Consider the following 22397-nt stretch of genomic DNA (forward strand, 5'->3'; position numbering starts at 1 on the left):
AACGATTAGGTAAATGTATTTTATTATCAATGCTTTTTTAAATTTTTATAGAATAGGTTGACGGACGAGCATATGAGCCACCTGATGTTAAGTGGTCACCACTGCCCATAGACATTGGCATTGAAAGAAATGTTAACCATCGCTTAGATCGCCAATTCGCCACCGACCTGGGGAAATAAGATGTTATGTCCCTTGTGCCTGTCATTACTCTGGCTCACTCACCCTTCACACCCGGAACACAACAATACCAAGTACTGCTGTTTTGCGGTAGAATAACTGATAAGTGGATGGTACCTTCCCATACGAGCTTGCACATAGTCCTACCACCAGTAATTAGTTATTATTAGTTGAATTTTATACACTAAGCTTTGTATTTATTTTCTTGTTATCTCTACTGTCATGATATATTTACAAATAAAGGTATATTCCATTATATTTTTAAAGTGCTTTGTCATTTACACTTGCAGAATCGTAATACCATTTTGCATTTATATAAGTTATTATCTTTTATCATAGGTCAGCTTATCTGTCAGCTATTCAAACAATAAGTGAACAAAGCATAAAATAAACATATAAAACTTATGAACATTTAATAATGAAATCTTCTTTTAATAGCCCGAAAATTCTGAAAATTCTGTTTTAATAGCCCGAGTTCGAGTCCCGTTGATGACAAGTTTCCGTAAGGCATCGAGGATTTTAACGTAGGATATCTGGACCCCAGACACAAAGTCATAAAAGAAGTTGCTGGATTTATTTAATTACTTTGACGATTTTAATAAAAATATTTTTTTATTAAAAGCAAATAATTTGCTTTTGAAAGCTACTATAAAAACGTATGCCGTCCCTAATGTACAACAACAGCGCTTTAAGTTGATGTTGAACAATATAACACTTCATAGAAGTGATAAGACATTTAAAGAACTAGTGGATTTCTTACATCACTTTGTAACTCATCTCTCCAAGGGCATGGAGCTCGCTCTATAAGCGATCAGCTTATAGAAGCGAAAGAGCAAGAAACCGTCAAATACAATATATAAAATATAAATAGCTTAGTCGATTAATAGATTGAAATCTCATATTGAAGGATTCTCGATATAAGATTATATAGACGATAAAAAATGCGTGGAACGCTCATTGATTTCCATGCAGGATAAATAATAATTCAATTATATTTAATTACCCATGTTGTATGTTAGTAAATTGAGTATTACCAATTTGAGTTTCTTACCGGCTCTTCTCGGTAGAATTTACATTTCGAACACGTGGAACTATTTGATCGTGCTCAATATCGATTCCAAAGTACTCTTAAGAACCTTGAATAAAGTATAATTTTAATTGATTTCGTTTTTGTGTATAAAAATAATCTATTAATTATTTGATAATTAACACAAAACGATAAGATAGTAAAAAAATTATCTTCTTAACTTGCAAAAAATAATTGCTTTTTTTATAATTTAGTATTGTCAACTTATTAGATTGTCCTGATTGTTCAAAATATCGATAGATAAAATACATTAATTTATATAAGGTGAAGCCGAGATGGCCCTGTGGTAAGAACGCGTGAATCTTAACCGATGATCGTGGGTTCAAACCCGGGCAAGCACCACTGAATTTTCATGTGCTTAATTTGTGATTATAATTCATCTCGTGCTTTACGGTGAAGGAAAACATCGTGAGGAAACCTGCATGCATGTGTCTAATTTCACTGAAATTCTGCCATATGTGAATTATACCAACCCGCATTGGAGCAGCGTGGTGGAATAAGCTCCAAACCTTGAGGAGAACTCAAAAAGAGGAGAGGAGGCCTTTAGCCCAGCAGTGGGACATTCACAGGCTGTTACGAATATAAGGTGATCTAGACATGAAATTACATAGTAGCTATCATAATAATATTGTCAGTATGTGATATTATGTCTCGATCTTGATAAATTTATTCATAATTCAATAAATTTTATTTATATAAAAGTAAAACAATTCATATTACTTCGATTAATCATTCCAATATTATTATAATTTTTTATATTATAGGTAGGCTGACGAGCAGGTGGGCCACCTGATAGTAAGTGGTCACTAACGCCCATAGACATTGGCAATGTAAGAAATGTTAACCATCGCTTACATCGCCAATGCGCCACCAACCTTGGGAACTAAGATATTGTCCCTTGTGTCTGTAATTACACTAGCTCACTCACCCTTCAAACCGGAACATAACAGTACCAAGTACTGTTGTTTTGCGGTAGAATATCTGATAAATGGGTGGTACCTACCCAGACGAGCTACCATCCCTTAAAGCCCTACCATCAGTAAAAAATATTGGTTGAGTTGTTAAGCCGTGAAAACGTTAGTAACATACAAACTCACTTTTGCATTTTGTAGTAAATATGATTACTAGAGAAAGTATATAACATAAATTTATATATTAACAGAAATTGCAAAACACAGCATCATTTACTCGACACGTGCCTCTGCGATATTTGAGACCCGAACGAGCGGATTATAATCAAAAGATTCATATCCAAATTCATCATTCGCTGTTCAGTGGAGTCAGTTAAGATCCTTCTGATGGCAACCATGAAGTATACTCTATAAATAGTCCGTACTTACTAGTTGTGAGAACATAACGATAACACGATTTAATCTACTATCAGCCCCGCCTTGTGACAAAATTTGTGTATTTTGTGCAATTTTTGCTTTCAGAGGATCTATAATTTTATTTCAATTATAACTATGAATGAAGTGTTTAGTAAATTACAAGAATAACTAGTGAAGGAAAGTTATTTTAATTGTTTGTTATTGATTGGCAAAAAACGAAATAGTTCGCTCTATGGTAATCTGCTTTGAACTTCTCGGATTTCAATTTCGACGATATAATAATTGTACCATAAGCATGATTGGCATCTTTTAACGTCACGAAAATATGCCACAGGTTGCTGTTTTCAACAACGGAGCAAATTCTTTATCATATATTATTTAAGGAGATTTTGTTATAATTAAAGGAAATTCTATCAAAAAAAGGAAAGTCATTTGATATCAATAAGGAAATTACTAGATAACAAGATTTAACTGGCTTAAAGAAAGATCAAAAAAGACGACTCGGCATTTAAGTTACGTTTATTTTTTGGCATAAAAAATGACGTCGTTAACCAGAAAATAAGAAATATAAACATAAGAGCTTAAATAAAAAAAAAACGCGTCAAACATAAGACAAACCACAAAAACATCTTTTTAGTAAATACTTTGATTCTCTGGGCAATTTTAAGGTCTTTAAAATTAGCGGTAGATGGTTTTTACATCGAAATAGAGAAATCATTTAACGTCTGAACATAGACATAAATAACCATTCAATAATTACTCGACTTTTTAAAATGTCGGCTATAATTTAAAATGTGCGACACATGTAATACGTATTTAATTGGTAAGGTGAGACACGTAGAGAGGTGTGCACGTGCGTTGCATCATTTATAATTCCATAGTTATGTTCTGTGATTTAACCGCTAATAAATGTACATAAAATTCGCATATATATACAAAATAATAGCTTAATATTTTAAATATAAATATATAAATTAAGAATGAGGCTGTATTACTTAATGCACAAAATTTGCCCTTTTGCTATTTTCCATTTCGAAATTTCATTAAAATAAAGAATTTGATATTTATAAAAAAAAAAAAAATTAGACTGTTCATTGGCAGTTTTTTTTTCAACTTACTAAAAGCTAAACTTTTCTTTAAAAAAATTATGTCATTTTTAGATCAACTATTTTTAACTTATAAGTTTATATTATATTTAATTTCAGAATTTATTTACAAATTTCACTAAATATTGCATGCGAATAAAAATATTTTAAAATTTGTTTTAAAATTTAAATTAAATTACATTTTTCTGTACGCGCGTTCGTGGCGTTCAACAATTAAAACAAATTGTTTTTTCGCAAAACTTAGCTACAAAAAATAACCTTGAATAATTAATTTATAATGAAATACAATTACGTTAAGGTGGAATAGCAATTTTTAAATATTTAATTTTGAAATTTGAGTAATATAAGCATTGCAAAAATTTAAATAGAATTGCTTATAAACTCAAGATACCAACATTGACTAAGTTTGATGCAATTTTTATATTCAAACATTTTAAAATAGAGTATATTTATCTTATATTTACATAAATTATATATTTTAACAACACACAAAGTATGTTATATATAATAGTCAAAGTGTAATGAGCTATGTGCAACGTGTAACGAATTGCTAGAAATAATATACATCTATATAAAATTCACGTATTTTTATACAGAAGTTAAATGCAAAAGATTTTTACAATTAAATATCGAATAATTCTTCACTCGAATATTTAACTTTACTGAAAAGCAATCGAATCAGAATTTACTCGATTACAATTAATAATAATTAATAATAAAAATTACAAGTTTAGCGCTAAAAGTTAATTGACTATCAGCTGTTTGGCTGATTGAAATAAAGTTTATTTTAGATAGTACATTTAAGACATTTCGGAAACAGTCTTTGAAAACGAATTTATCTTACTAGACTATACAAATAGATAAGCTGAACTATTTAAATAATAATTATCGAAAACTCATTTCGTAACAACGGTGTTTATAATTTGTTTTCGTAACTCTCTTTCTACAAAAGTAAAGTAATAGCTTAATATATTAGTCTTACTATTAGGTAGTAGTTTTCCTTCTCTCGAGGAGAAGGTATGGAGCTCATACCACCACGACGCTCTAATGTGGCTTGGTGGATACACATGTCGTGAATTTCATCCGTGGTTCTGTTTACGGGCTTGCATGTAAATTTTAGATTGCAATTATTTTTTTTATCCTATTTATGTCTACATCTTGTTGTGTGTCAGTTCTTCTTTGTTATTGTTAATTGATCTTAGTGGGTTCTTGATTTCTAGACCAGCCAACCTGTCCATGACGGGGTCGTCATCCGACGTTTAGAGGATAATTTGTGAAATTAAGGGTTTGACTTATAGGCCATCTTAATATTATGTAAAGTAGTATATTATGTATATGAGTTATTTATATTGTATACGATATGTTATGACTAAGCGCTAGTAAATTACAAATAAATTCATAACATATTGTATGAGCTAACAATAACATTCATTGAATCATAGCTATTTTAAATTAATAATCATATTTTCACCGCCAACCTTACTTATAAACGTTGTATAGAGGTTGCTTAGTTAAATTATTGTCTTCATAGATTTATCGCTTTCTATCATCGGTGATTTGACTCAAAATCGTTTGACCAATCACCATTTAAACCTCATCATAAACAATCTCAGTTGAACCCTAGAATAAATTATAATCAAACGACCAAAGACAAGTTATTTTTTTACTGTAAAAATTTACGATTTTCTTTATTAAAAACACGATTTCAAGTACTCTTTCTTTCGATGAGTAGCTCTCAATATCAAAGGTCAAGACTATTCCATCAAAACTAATTATCCGTTAAAAAGGTTAAGTTTAAAGAGGCATTTCAAAATAACCATGTCTAAATGTATTATGAATTTTATACACTTTATCCGCCCCGCGTCTTCGCTCGCCTCATAATTAGAAATTAAATCACAATTTTCATAGCTTTTTTCTATATGACAGCCGCACCGGTTACATTTTCAAAAATCCTTTACGAGTGCTTCCTCACTTTCCTTAAATGATAAATTTTGATTCATCATCATAAGATGTTTTTAGTATTATTATTTTGATACATAATTTATAAAAGAAAATTTTTAAATTGTTTTATTTTTGTTTTAAATCAGAGTTTAAGAACATACTCCAAAAAAAGTAAATACAATTGCAAAGGCCTTTGCGCAAGAAAACCAACTATCTCGGAGTATTCTGTTTTAAATAAAAAGTTTAAATGCCTGAACTTGGCTAATTTTCAACGAGAAACATCTCTCTTTGGCTCTGTTATAAAGAAACATCACAAAATCATATTGTTTAAAATCATTCCGAAATTTTCTTAAGTAAAACTGAACAGTATCGTGAAAAATTATTTTTTTTCTTTGAGGAATACGAAGCCGTTTAATAGGCCCTTAGTTGTCTTTGGAATATATCAATGTCGGAGCCTGCTCGGGTAGCTGTCGGGCTAAATTTAGACGAATGTAGTTATAACAGGGATCCACCCACATCGTGTCCAATAACCGTGTTGTTATATCTAGTGTAAAATTAATCTGTGTTGGTTCATTGTGATCACAGCCGAAAGTTATAGTATTTAGGTTAAGGGGGTAAGTAAAAACGAAAGGTACGTATGACTTTCGAAGTAGAAGATCGTAATGTAACTTTCACACGATCTTATATATTTTATTTCGTAAAATTTTTATAAAATTTATACTCAACGTATAAACGTAAGTTTTTTCAATTATTTATTAAATATTTTTAATGTTATTAAGGTTTAATTGTATCTTTCATACATATATTCTTTTGTCAATGATTACGTTTTGTTTTATTTTTATTATGACATGTGAATAATTAAATAAGTATATTGTTATATTATACCAAAGTAATTAAAATTCGCAAATAAATATTAATATTATTATTGCGATATTCATTTTGCCATATATCCATATTTTAAACACAATTCTGACCTTTGATTTGACCGAAACGATGTGTCATTAAAAAAGAACATTACTGTTATTAAATATAAGTTACTATTATATCATATTTACCTATAAATATGACTATTCTGTATATGTCACCAGCTCTAAAAGTGTGTGTAAAAATTAAACACTGTTAGCTAGCTAGAACTGGTTTAAAATCAACATTCGACTCACACATATTAACAGGCGAAGTTAAAGATACCATGCCATGGTTATGGGCCTAAACTAAAGCGATCCTGAAAAGAAGTAACTTTTTAAAGCATCTCATAAAATTTTCCGGCACGCAAGCTGTGCCCCCGACCTAAATGCTCATATTATCGAAACAATGATGACATCGGTTTGATTGCCATCTCGGCGCACCACAGTCCACAATATATTGAAATGAAACGCATTGCTTAATATAATTAACCAAAATAGCCTTCAGTCACTATAAAAACATTTTCATTTAATTGAAAAAAAAAGAAGAAAAATAATGTCAATTTTTTTGTGGTATTTATTTTTATTTTCTGATTAATATTCTATGAAGAACTTACACTGAACTTTATTTTCATAATTTCACTTGTATTTTTTATGATGTGATATGATATAATATATTTTTGTTATAATACATCAATTATTGTCGGGTAAATAAAATTGTGTAAGAAAAGTTTTTCTCGAGTATTATTTTAGTGAACAGCCTTCCCTCATTTCATTTTCCTTTGGCAGTAAGTTGATCAAAACACAAACATTTAATTTATCAAATTGTCTACGCTACCTAAAATTTTTGTGAGTATTTCTTTACTCGAATAAGTTTCCCACGAAGCGTACACGATGAGACAGTTGACTTGTTATCAAATAGGCGAATAAAGGTTCAAATTATATATAATTCACAAACAAATATCGTTACTAAGCTAAATCAATTAAAATTACAATGGAATTCGAATCAGGTTAAAACTACACTATAAAGAGACCTTACAATTTAATAGTTTCAAAATTTACTCAGTAAAATACATTAAAATGCCGTGAATAAAAAAACGAATAAAAAAAGCCGTGATTGAAACGTACAAACGACGCATGTTTATTCAAAGCCATCATAGAATAATTTGTAATGTATGTATATTACGAATAAAATCTATTATATTTATGCAAATTGCTTAAATTCGTTACAATTTATTAATTATGTATAACATAACATGTTACTTGGTGGTAGAGGTTTGTGCAAGCCCGTTTATGTAGGTAAGTCCACTAATCAACTATTCTACTGCCAAACAGCAAAAAAATTATTATTGTAGTGTTCCGGTTCGAAGGGTGAGCCAGTGTAACTACAGGCAAAAGCAGTGAATTGGCGATGAACGGAATGTTTATTATTTTTTATATCGCCAATGTTGGTGGTGGTGACCACTTACCATCTAAATTTTATTTTTAAAAAATCTGAAGTGAAATTCTTTAATTGTCTCGCTGCGGATCCAATAACTTTACCCCCTACTAAGATCTTGATCTTATTAAATTGGTTGATAGATAAAAATGTGTCAGAATTTCTATGACTACGTGCAGGTTTCCTTTCACAATATTTTCTTTCACCACCGAGTACGAGATGAAAGCACTAATTTACTATGAATAATTCAGTGGTGCCTGTGCGGATTTAAAATCGTGACCTTCGGATAACATCCAATTGTTCAATCCACTATCCCATTTTTGGTTTGCGGTATGTTATGAAGTTTATCAACATATATATACAAATGCACAGTTCCGTAACTTTTTCTCCTCTCTCAATCGATTTTGTTTTATTTGGTATCTATTGACGTACTTTACTGTTATATATATATAATAAAATTGGAAAAAATAATAGACACAAAAAATGTTCGAAACATTTAAATTCGATACGTCTTCCTTAAACTTTCGATAATGATTATGGTCGAATCGGGGTCCACTGGGCGAATAATGAGTTAAATAAAAACGAGGAAGAAACGCAACAAAAATTCATGTAATTTTGTCAAGTACTTGATCATAGCACTTATAAGTACCGGTCAGCTACCAGTCTCGAATTATCGAACATTATTTATGGCGAAGAAATATTTATAAGGTAGGTCAACTTGGCCCACTTAAAACTGAAGATACATAGTTATTGACCAGTTCGGCTACTCCATTTTTTTAGTAAACCTGTTTTTTTCTTAATCAGAACGTTATCTTAAGCTTTAATATTAGATTTAAGGCCAAATGTGGTTCTGCGATAGATTGAATATCATAGTACTTATTAAGTATGAAAAGACAATTAAATAATCTCAAAAACGTTCAAGTTTTTGTATTTTTAATATAGCATATATTTTTTAATAATATAATATAATAATCGTATTTTTTACTCTGCACAACAATATATTTTAACACAAAGATGTCGCAATGAAACATTTTTGATAAGTATCAGCAGAAAAATGCAATAATTTATAAAATCATCAAAGACCGGTACGTCACGGTTGACTACTAACGGATAAAAATAGCTGACAGCCGAAGATAAGTATAGCTGTTCGCATTGCTGCCGTTCACACTTTATTGTTACTCTTTTATAAATAATTTATCCGCATATTAAATTATACAGGATAATAAATTAAATAATAATGACGACGAGTCCGAGGCTAACACGGTAAGATAAAGATGAAGGTAATAATTCGTATAATATATTGAATTAAAACTGCAATTAAACCTTTAACATAAAATACACTAATAGTTGACAAAATACATTTAAGATTTATTTTTTTTATTAGGAATGTTCAGCTAATATTGATAGCTTTATAACTTTAAAGAGGGTAGAAGGCATTTACCAGAATTGCCCAAAGAAACAGCGTTAAATTGTTTATAAAACTTTGTCAACTTACGCGTACACCGAATAATAACGATACCGCTATCATAAAAACTAATTATTATAAAAGATTGGTTCATACAGCCCAAGTTATTACTATGAAACGAACTCATTACGTGTATTGATGATCACTATAGAACATTAAAAAACTTATGACATGTAGTCTCTACATAATATTATAGATAAAAACCTCTTTTTGTTATATATTTGTGTTGTACTAAGAATAAGCATTGTTTATTTTATAGTGAGTTTAATTAACCATTACTGTAATGTTATGAGTAATTATTTTTATTATTCTTAGTACAAAGCTGCAGCAAATAGCATAATTGTATTTATATAATTTAAATAAATTGTAATAAACGTTACTTTCTTTACTAGTTTTAAATATATATATTTTTTTATGTATATAATTCTTATTTTAAAAATATTTATCATAGTACAATATTTTATTTAATATATATTTAAAAATAAAACATTATAACGATACATATGTACATCGTATGACTTTTGTATAAGATATATAACTTTTTATTACTTCATGTAACCATTATATTCTTAACTAATTAACAATGCTATAAATATTTAATTAAGCATGTCATTATTTAACCATACACGAATAACATAAAAGCTATACGGTGCTAGAAGGACGTACATATATAAATATATCATAATATTAATAGATGTTATTGACATATTGATAGAAATAATTCCTTACCTACACTAGATGATCATGTACGAGTGGGTGATGATATTGAAGATAAATCTATAAAGACAGTTGAGTTAACATCTTCCAAAGGCACTAATTGCTCATCTTCATGCCCAAGTCCAGCATATCTGTGTTCACACACGACCCAAGTCCAACGTCACACGGGGTAGATGATCAACGATCTTCGTAACAGTTACTCACCGAATCATAAACAATACCGCAATAACCAAGCTCCTTTCACTTAAACACTGCACACCAAAATACGCCTTCTAACCTGGCGTTATTACTGCAATTCCACTAAATTCCACGAGGCCGGCCGTATAGATTTGCGAGATAGCGGGTAAGCTTAAATTTTTCACAACTGTCAAACAGTTTTTGCTGTAGATATTCGTCCAAACATTCAGTTTAATTAATAAACAGTGAGGTTTCTGTCAAATAGTTTGTTTACAATGGTAATTGAAATGGCACGATACGAATACGTCAGGTCCGTGTCGGCCGGCGACCGCCAGCCTAGTGCCGTCAGAAGTACAGAATGCCCTGAGCGCCGGTCGAGATCGCTATACGCGTCGTACACTTGCGACGTTCCGTTTCTAGTGCTGGTGATTTCCACCGAAGAGTTCCGAATCGAGCCGAAACGGGCCCGGTTACCGCCAAATCGTGTTTTCCTTTACACTCACTCCACCACTCGGGCATCTGGGGGCCAAGAGAGACGGACCGAGGAGAAACTAGAAAAGTGGAACTGCGAGTTTTCATAATCGCATGCAATATATCACGCATTACAGCTCGCCTTTATTAGTTTTGGTTATATAATAATAGAATAAATAATATATTATAAATATTGACTAATTCCATGATAACTAGCAATGTTCTTTTATAAACATTTTATTTAATGTTTCTTATATAAGAATAAAACGTAATAAATAGAGCACTTCTTTGTAAACGCGTAGAGTCGGTAGAGATCTAAAAATAATAATAATATGTTTCATTATTATCTAAGAATTTTCCAAGAATATTTATAATAGATGATTGTTTTGCTCATCTCGACCATAAAATAAGAAATACTAAATATTTTTTGTCTTTTTTAGACTAAAGAGCTAAAATAATTTCTACTCTAAAGCTTGAATGATCATAATAGCATACGTGACATTCACAGCTTTCAGAGATACGAGCATTTGAATGGAAAGTAGCGTTGTGATGTTACGTGCTAATGGTGTGAAAAGACAGCCGACTAAACTAAACATATATTTATAGTATTTTTATTATACTCCTACTAAGTATGAATTTTTATAAATTAAAATATTTCGGAATTATTTATATAAATTTATTTTAATATTATGAATAAAAAAGTAAGTACAATAACAAATATTATATAATTATTTAAACGAATCATCTTTTGTAAATAATTTAATCAGAAGTTTCTAGAATTTATTTTTCTCTGCAAGACGGACTCGATCCGTATTGATTATATTTTTATTATAAAGTAGCGCTCTTTTACGGCTGTCATACTAGAATTCTACGCTGTCAAAAGCTACAAAATATGATCAGTTACACTAAAAAAGGTTCAAAGGTTCTTTTAAATTATTTTTAATGTATTTATATTATAAGTTAAAATCATTTATATTATTAATATGATATAATAATATGAAATAAACAACAATAACACATATATTTTTATATATTACTATAATAGTCCACAGTTTTTGCGTCCGTACCATTTTTATTTCCCTTCGTTACTAGTACCAGTAACAGCCTGTGAATGTCCCACTGCTGGACTAAGTCCTCTTTTTCTTTTTTGAAGAGGTTTGGAGCTTATTCCACCACGCTGCTCCAATGCGGGTTGGTGGAATACACATGTGGCAGAATTTCAGTGAAATTAGACACATGCAGGTTTCTTCACTATGTTTTACTTCACCGTCAAGCACGAGATCAATTATAAACACAAATTAAGGACATGAAAATTCAGTAGTGCTTGCCCGGGTTTGAACCCACGATCATCGGTTAAGATTCGCGCGTTCTAACTACTAGGCCATCACGGCTCGTTAAATTCTTATGTATAATATTTGACTTGTAGTATTGCAAGTCACTACTTAACAGTAGTGCGTTAAAGCTACAAAAAATATATTCACAGCATATTTTTTTAGTGAATATAATTGAATAATCCTGGATAATGCTAAGGTTAATTTAAGTAATTTATATACAATATAAGTGCAGTTTACATCATTATAGATAATAGTGGTTAAATTATATATTAATATAATTTTGAACGAAATGAAAAACGGAAAAGCGATGCTACATGATTTTTTTATGATATTTTTTTACGCGTATTAACTAAATAGGAAGGATTGTTTTATGAATACATAATTTTTTGTGAGTTGCAAGTTAACAATATTCTTCCGTGTTTTTATATATTTTTTAATATACCCGTTTACGATGGGTGGAAAAAATCTTACTTGTTCTTCAATAAGCTAAATATGAACGGTACTAAATACTTTTTTTTATACCTAAAAAAGGTTTTCCGAATTCGCGCTGATATTGTAAAGGTTAAGCCTCGAACTATAATTTTAAGACATTTCGTATATTGTATTCTCATAAATGCCCAACAACAAAGGCCGCCTCTTCTTTCACCGAGCAGGAGATGTATATAGTATGCATGATTATGTAAAGTTGAGATTGCATACGCGAAGATCGGATAAGATTCACGGTTTATTTACTAAGTATAAATAGTAAAATTAAAAAAACAGTCTTTAAAAATCCCACTGCTGGGCTTAGGCATCCTCTTCTTTTTGATGAGAAAGTTTAGAGTTTATTCCACCACGATGCGGATTTCTGGATACGCATGTGAAAGAATTTATCCCTGCAGGTTGCCTCGTAAAATTTTTTTCTTCATTGCTGGGCACAAATTAAACACATAAAACCCACAATCCTCGATTAAAATTCACGTGGTCTAGTCACTACATGTCTCGGCTCATGAATATAAAAAGTAATGTTTATGTATAGGTATATTTATATGTGTATCTCTGAAACGGCTCTAATGATCGGGCTCAATTGTGTGTAAACAGAAAGAGTAAAAATCTAAAAATTTACATTTTATTATTCTATAATAATTTATTTTTCTAGTGATTTAATAACGCGAAAGTTGTAATTACATTACTTGACACATTAGATTTTAAAAAAGATACATCTTCTCACGTTTTCTTAATTATCTATTTTTGTAAAGATCGATAACATTTCAGCGAAAGAAATCAAAATAGAGAAAAAAAAATGATTTAATTTTAAAATAAAAACGTCAATTTACTTACTCACTCTCACTTAAAAGAAAAACTTTCTCTTTACGTACACATTTGCTTTCATTACTTTATACATTCAATGCATTATATTAAGAAACTAAAATTTTGTTGAATTACAGTACCAGTCAATACGTAGTGATTTACTAAATGAGACATAAATCGCACTTCCTGATACTGCTAGATTTTTTTTATTATTGCCCGTTGCTTCGTCAACCGTATAATTTGGAATATCAGCATTAAATAAAAATATTTATATCATACCGTATTTAAAATAGCTGAATTGTATTATTAAAACGAGGTGTCGTGTCAAAGCTATAAAATTAGCCTCCAAAACAACAATTTCTATCTATCTAAATAAAAGTTAAATGGGATAGAAAACAAAAAATAAATCTCTACTTCATTCAACAGTCATTCTCAATTGAACTTAAATTCGTTCAATTGACAGTTATTGTTATCGAAAATATTACATTATTGATTCGTTAACCTTATATCGATACGATACCGATCCGATACGATACCGATCCGATCCGATATGAACTGATCGTACGATATAAAGATAACTTTTACTTTTTGAAACATCCAATCACTATCACGTATTAAAATAAATAAATAATAAAAAAAAACAAACTTACTTATTGATATTAACATAATTTTTATTGCGTCTCTATATTTAGGTTATTGTTTACGTTGAAATTTTTTGAACCCGAAAATTTACGAAACGTTACGTTTCGTAAATTTTCGGGGCTAAGCTTTGATTCCGGTTAGATAACATCTGACCTGATGCGTCGTATCAAATGCTTGGTAAAAAGAAGCGGACGCCATATCTATGACTTTCCGGATCCGTTCTATCTTATCACTCGCTAACAATATAGATTCACTCGAGCTTAACATTTTGAGTGGTACTTATGATATTTGCTTTAACTATTTTATACATCTTTATAACGGATTGATTTGCTTGACGATTTATCTAACATATAAAATGAAGTAATTTTACTTTGATTTCAGATATATATAAGTATATTTATAAGTGGCACCTTTGATTACGTGTACACACATTACTGACGTCACAAAAACTAAGTAAATATGAGATTAATAATGTATTCTACATGGAATAATTAAAGGCCTTAAACAATGCTGTGTCTTCTCTTGTCAAATTTAAAATCAATAATGACAGAAAGAGATAAATCATTGTTTAACTAAATATCCTCTAAGCATCGTTTATAGGTAATACTGTTAGTGATTAAATATACTTATCCGCACTTGAGTTACGTACTATTACTAAGATACTAATTAACGTACCGTAGCAATAATTACTTTTTATCTATGTTGTTAAATTAGTATATAGGATTAACATAATATTCTTTAGGTATTATATTAGGTATCAAAATCTTAAAAAGTAACGAAATGGCAAGATTTGGAATTAAATCAATGAACTTAGGCGTTGGTAAGTCTCAGGAAAATACTTCTTACAGTATACGAGTAGTATTTAATAACTTAAACCGAAAGGAAAAAATTGTAGAAATGAAATGTTAGAAATAAAGATATAGTCATCATTGAAGATCGATTCAAAGACAAAGTCTTAATTTAAATTCAATATTCACTTGCTTCATTGATTGACAAAAATCTATCACCGGTTCCGGCGAGAGAAGCTCGGGATTTGTCCGCAGACCAATTTACACTTGATGAAATTAAAATGTAATTAAAGCTTGGTGGCTATTTCTTTTATCCAGCAACTTTGTTACCTAAATTCAAGATTAAGTAATACGGGTATTTTAATTTATTTATTTACAAAATAATTATTTAAAATGAGGATCTACATAAATAAAAATATATACTAAAATAGCTACTTCGCAAAACATGACCTCGAGGAAGGTTGGCAATGCCACCAGCGCATCCCCGTTAAATCTCGCCTGTCACTGAAAGATAAATATGAAATATTATTTCACTATTACTCCAAGGACCAAGTGTTTTAACTTCTATAAAGATATAATTTAAAATTAGAAAATAATGCATGCGTCGTTCTTTCGCTTCGGCATCTCTCGATGCGGCTCCGGCCCTTAATATTATTTCCCTGACATGAGAGGGGGTCAATGTGTCAATGCATGTAACGCCTCGCAATACGACCCATCCCCGTTCCTAGCCATACCATTGTCTAGCCTAGCCATTGTCAGTCTCTCCGTCCGTAGAAAGACACCTTTTTATTGTATTATTAAGAGAACCGTGACAAAAAGCCTACTCCTTGGATAAAAAGATCCTACATGTTCTGTGACAGACAGTCGTGAAAGTTTTTTTATTGGATTGAACACAGATTGAAACCTTTAGTTATGCGAACATATTCATTATCTCAATGTATCTCATGATTTCTAGAAATTTTCATGTAACTAGTGAAATGACTCTTTAGTTTACACAGCTGGAAGCCAGGCACGGTATTTTTTTTATTTCATTCGATAACTTAAGTTTTTATAATTCTATCGCCTTTATATCTCTATAATCTGTGATTTAGACTAAATTTGAATTTAAAATTTGTGAGTGAATTCCTCTAATAAAAGCAAGAAGGCCGAAAGGGCCACATTTGACATTTTTCTAACGCCGATACCACCGTATTGAAAAGAAAGAATACCTTTGCTTCAGAAAAATTAATCTAGAAAAACACTTTTTCTAAAGAATATCAAATTGGGCTCAAAATGTATGTGTCTACATTAAATTAAGAACAAAAAGATAGTATTTAAAAATAGTAAAAGACATGTGAGTATTTAAAAAGCCCAATATGTAAATATTATTCGAAAATATTTTTATTCCTATTATTTATTCCGTCAGACTAAAATACGTTCTCGTATACAATAGTGTTGGTGGATAAGTTTATACATTTTATAGATAAAATAACGTCTTCCAGACATTAGATATACATAATATATTCATAGGTTAAATTACTTTTCGTTATATATTTAATTAATATTACGAGAAAAGTTTGTGTAACCTATACTTACTCGTATCATGTGGTGAACGAATTATAGACAATTTGATATTAAAAATTTTCAACAACAGCTCTTCCCGACTTTTTTTTTTTATAGAATAGGAAGGTGGACGAGTATATGGGCCACCTGATGGTAAGTGGTCACCAAACGCCCTTAGACATTGGCATTGTAAGAAATGTCAACCATCGCTTATAGCCAATGCGCCACCAACCTTGGGAACTAAGATTTTATGTCCCTTGTGCCTGTAATTACACTGGCTCACTCACCCTTCAAACCGGAACACAACAATATCAAGTATTGCTGTTTTGCGGTAGAATATCTGATGAGTGGGTGGTACCTACCCAGACGAGCTTGCACAAAGCCCTACCACCAGTAAAACTTCTTAGCACATAAGCACCGCTAAGTTTTTTTTCGATATCTCGGAACCGCCTCAACCGTTAATTTTCTATCCGACATAGGCTATATCTTAAAAAAAAATATTCAACATAACATACTATATACATCAGGACTGAAAAACAAACTTAAATAATATGAAAGTTGACGTTAAATCGTGACACCTGCTCTGGCAAACTTGAACTGCTATCAATGATTTCTAAGATGATTAGTATATATACAATCAAATACTTTCTCTCAGGAACAATTATCCTGTACCTTCTCGTAGTTATGCTACTCCAATGTGACGAAAATTAAAAACACATTTATAATTGGTAATTCATTAATTATGGTTTATTAATAGTAATATAGATATAAAAATATTTCAGTCGTGTGAATAAATTATACACTTGTGGAATACACTTTTGTTCATGCAATGAAAAAATTAAACCTTAATATCATCTGTGTAATCCTGTCCGACTGTCAGAGCCTATTTTCAAATCACCAGAATAGTTGAAATTTGGTACCGATTCGTATTGAGTTCGGTGACCCAAATGCGGATGTATCACGTAAATACACGAATTCTAAAGAGATCAAATTAGAAAATAATATAACAATTTTTGAGAGCATTATATATATAAGTATTAAATGTTATTTATAATATAATTTAATTGACTACAACAATATATGATAAGATGTCAAATTAAAAACCATTTTACTGTAAATACATTATATTTTAAAATATACTAAATATTTTGACTACAAATACATAAATAAAGATATCCTCGTCGCAAATTTTCTTTACACAGACACTAGTTTTCTTACAATTTTGAAAAATACATAATATAGATCTATCTACATAATATCTAGAGGAAAACTTAAACGAAGACAGGTAAGTTTCTTTACATTCTTACGGAAAATGGTAAAAAAAAAACATTAAGTGAAAATGCGATCGTACAAAATATTATAATACTTAAGGCCTAGTGGGCATGTAGTCATCTACGTATTTATACGGCGATAGAGTTCAGATTTAGTGTTTATAAAGATTTGTATATTTTTACTTTGTAAATTTTTTTCAGAAACATTTTAAATATAGGAAAAAACCATTTGTTTTTTCTATCTTCATAACGTTATCTGTTAGTAGGCGTTGGGCAAAGAATATTGCATCTTGCAATATTCTTTGAAGATTGCAATAATTTTTCTCTTCTTATTTTCTACAGTATTAAGTTCATCCCTCCATGCGAATTCGATTCACACCTAACCGGTTTTTCATTTTATTAAATCTTTAAAGATTATTTAATCATTAGTAAACAATAGATATAATACTAAGGCTGTACGTAATGTACAGCCTTAATCGTCAAAATAGGTTTAAATATAAAATAGGACATAAATAGTACACGTTCATCTGTTCTTTGAATAAATACTTAAGTAAATTTGAACATGTACCTATTTACAGTCCTTTACCTTCACTGTTAATGGATGAAGATATTTTATTCTACTAGATGAAATCTAATTATACTATATATACATAAACGGCCTCATAATAGTTACTTAGCAGCCTTTAACACTGATTTCATCATTCTGTTATTATTGATTTGACATTCGAAAAAAGAAGTCACAATGAAAGCACAGCATTCTATAACTAATCACCCGCTTAAAGACGGCATGTAAGTAAACGAAAATATTTTAATTTTAAAGTCGCCTAAATGTTTAAGACATTATTGAAATTCTTAAAAAAGTATATACTTCATGAGTAAAAATCGATAAATCTATTAACAGATTAGATCTCTTCGATCTATATAACTGGCTTGTGTATAGTTTACTTTCATTTTAGAACCAATACTTTGCGACGGTACAATATTTTCGACAAACACAAAACTAATTTCCTAAAAAGGGAAGTACAAACACAAGCATCCGTAAAAACATTTCCTTTGTATGCAATACCATTGTATATCGAACAAGTGTCCACGAGACGGCATTCATTTAAACGTAATTTTATATTGCTCGAAAATCTAATTTGAATTTTCCGATAATCAGAAGCGATATGCACTAATTATTTAATTAAGAGTAGGTTAGTTACTAATAATGAAGAGTAGTGTGATGTGGATTAAAAAAGCCGAGATCGCCCAGTGGTTCGAACGCGTGAATCTTAATCGATGATCGTGGGTTCAAACCCGGGCAAGCACCACTGAATTTTCATGTGCTTAATTTATGTTTATAATTCATTTCGTGCTTGACGGTGAAGGAAAACATCGTGAGGAAACCTGCTTGAGTCTAATTTCATTGAAATCCTGCCACATGTGTATTCTACCAACCCGCATTGGAGCAGCGTGGTGGAATAAGCTCCAAAACCTTCTCCTCAAAAGGGAGAGGAAGCCTTAGCCCAGCAGTGGGACATTAACAGGCTGTTACTGTTACTGATGTGGATTAGGTAGGTTTTTCAAGTTCCTTTAAAAAAATTCAAATCAAAAGGTAACGTAAAATAAGTAACGATTATGAAATTCTGCAGTCTCTATATGTTAGGAATATGAGAAAACTTTAAAAGTACTTAATTGCCTTTGATCTCATTCCAATATCTTTTATAAGATATTGACAGTCCGTACGTGTGAGTAAAGTCTGTGACAGTTAAATTAGTGAGAATTAATACGTAAATAGTGTATAATTAAATAAACAAAGACTAAAGACTACGTGTAACACTAACACGAGGACATAGACTGGAATTCCTCGATGCTTTTTAGATTCCAAATCGCGACAAGCGAATAATACAAGGTGCTTTTACATTTGACTGACTCGTTGGTCTAATGGCTAGATATATGGCGCAGACCCCGAGGGTTCAAATCCCAGGTCGGGCCAGTAAAAAGTTATTGGGTTTTTCTGTTGTAAGTTCTCAATAGCAGCCTGGAGTCTGGAAATTGAAAGTGTTTACACTTCATGCCTCGGAAAGCACGTAAAGCCGTTGGTCTTGCGCCTGAACTCTGTCCAGTCGTGTCGGATTGCCGTCCCATCAGATTATGAGAGCTAGGGAAAAGAGAATGTACCTGTTTTTGCGCACACACTTGTTCACTGTAATATGTCCTGCGCCGTTGGCTAATCTCTCTTGAGATTGGCCACCATGGCCGAAGTCGGTCCGAACGACTTCATATTATCTAAACTGTCTGTCTATCGACGCACATAGTGAGCTATATAATACATAGACTTGGATTTAAAATCATCATTTTGCACTGAATAGGCACGCTGAGTAAAGATTGCAATTGCCTTTAATTGATGACTCGCTCTTTTCATCTCTAAGAAAACTAAAAATGGCTAATAGCGATGGGCCATCACATTCCAATATAAATAATGTATTCTCTTAAAGTTTCACGTTCAAAATTGAATCTTAGAATACTAATTCAACATCGTTTTGACGTCAAAATAATTTTCCTAAGTACGTTATAATAGTGAATGAATAATATTATAGCACTATCGACCAACTATAGATGTACACCAATGCTACGTTTACGAAACTTATTTCTTTTGAAGATGATCATATATGTGTGAGATCAGCCGGTAATGATAACTGAACTGTTAATGTAATGCCGCTCTCAATAGTAGTGTGTAAACAAAACCAAACACGCTATAAACAGAAATGGCCGGCAAGGAGCCAAAAAGCTCAAAATCAAAATACGAAGAACCTTTATTACATACAAAGTAAATTAGCAAATGTCGTTATAAAATATATATCTAACACGAGTTCTAATTATTTCTGGTAATGCTCGAAAATGCTAAGTTAAGCAATTAAAATGCTTCATACGTTTGAAATCAACTTTCATAAGCAAACGCTAATAAAACAAGCTTGATAAATAAAGGTGTGTAAAGATTGCAAAGATTTGATCTTATCATTTCGAAATAAAAACATTAAAAGACCTTAGTAAAATATTTCTTACTAAGTAGGAAATATTTCAAAAAGCGATTAAGATATTATTTGGTAAAAAAGTGATATTTTGCTGTTATCATGTTTGCATTGCATTTCATAAAATTTAACTTTAAATCAATAAATACTACTTAAATATGCTGACGAATAAAACTATAATTATTATTTTCAATTAATGAAAATGTGTGAAGTGAAAGAAATAGACAGTGAAGTTGCCTTCACTTTGCTAAAGAAATATTGCAATTCAATTAATTTTATGTAAAATTGATTAGAAGACACTTACTTGTTCTTTCCACTGATTGAGGCTTACATAAGCACGTGTGCTCGTTTTTACAGTGGCATGAGCGCGCTCACTGAGCTCGTCGTGAACCAGATTTCAACATTTTAACTCTTAATTTTATTGCAACACATCATAAGAAAAAAAAACATACACAGACAAACACCGTAGAAAATAACACAAACAGGCTGACCGCTTTCGCTCAGTTTTTGTAAATACAATTTACGACTTTTGCTTGCACATGAATAACACAACGAACTAATGCGATTTCATCTGCACTTCTAATGAACAATATTTAGTGTTAATACAATTAGGCGAAATGACGATGACGAACGTTGCGATGCAGCGTGTGCGCCGGCGCTCGGGCGATACGCGGTGGTAGGACGCGTGGCAAACAGTAACTGAGACGGAGAATAAGCACTAAGACTGGTTAGTAGTCGCCCGTCGGCGGCCAACCGCGACCGCATAGCTGCCATCAAGTGGTGGGCTGCTTCGAGCAAGCGAGCGTCGACCTAGTCTGCTGGATGCCCTAGAAATTATCAATCATCACAAGCGTCACTTTCGCCATCGGATACTATGTTTTCATATTAAGACATTTCGAACGCACTTTTGTCACTAATAAATGCAAATTTTAACCTGATAAATATGAACGCAACATGATTATATGAACATGAATTTCCCAGATTAAGTATACTGAGAGCTGAAACAATAAAACACGCTTTAATTATAATTACTAATAATTACTAGTTCGCGTTTCGATAGCAGGTACTTTCGTGTAAAATTCTTTAACCATTTTATTATTAAAGTGCTAATATCTCTTTATCAAGCGTTCACCTTAATTATCAGCTCAATTAATATCTTAATGAATAAAGAACCATGTGAAAAAAATATTAATAAAATTTATTATCGTTCTATAAAATATATTTTCATTTCTGTGTCATGATTATAATGCGATTAATTAAAATTTTGAGGTAAGTTATTCTTTCATTACAACATTTAAAGATTTTTGTATTTACCATTGCAGTATTTTAGTTATTATTAGCAGACACGTTTCCACGAATAAAATAAATACTTTGTGCACTGTGTGATAATTCGAACAATAACAATAGTTTTATTAATTAATTAATCTAGTAATTATATCATCTGAGTAACCTCGTCTATAAAGATTAGACAACTATGCCGTATAAATAAATCGTATAGATAAAAATCTATTTGTAATAAACAACAAATACATTAAAGAAAATCTTGTACTTGTAGGTACTTAATATAAACAAATATTTTGAAAGACCTTCAACACAAAACTGTAAAAATGGCAATATTGTCTAAGTTATTATCTAGTTTACTACACACTAACATTACGTGATAAGTGTATGTCAAAATGGAGAAAGTTACTTTTGAAATTTGAAATCATG

The 22397-nt window shown here is 30.9% G+C and overlaps 1 protein-coding gene across 6 annotated transcripts in view; it reads right to left on the reverse strand.

The window, feature by feature from the left end:
- Nucleotides 1-21356, reverse strand: part of LOC126770291 (diacylglycerol lipase-beta) — a 66274-nt gene extending 44918 nt beyond the window's left edge. The window contains exon 1 of one of the 6 annotated variants that reach the window (XM_050489626.1): nt 20992-21356. The gene's annotated coding sequence lies outside the window, so the exon portion shown is untranslated. Of the gene's footprint in view, nt 1-10173; nt 10920-20991 lie in introns of those variants that run through there. The other 5 variants (XM_050489627.1, XM_050489625.1, XM_050489628.1 and 2 more) reach the window with 5 other exon arrangements.
- Between the last annotated feature and the right edge of the window lie 1041 nt (nt 21357-22397).

This window comes from Nymphalis io, chromosome 8 (assembly GCF_905147045.1).
Source record: "Nymphalis io chromosome 8, ilAglIoxx1.1, whole genome shotgun sequence".
In the NCBI taxonomy this organism is placed as follows: Eukaryota; Metazoa; Arthropoda; class Insecta; order Lepidoptera; family Nymphalidae; genus Nymphalis; species Nymphalis io.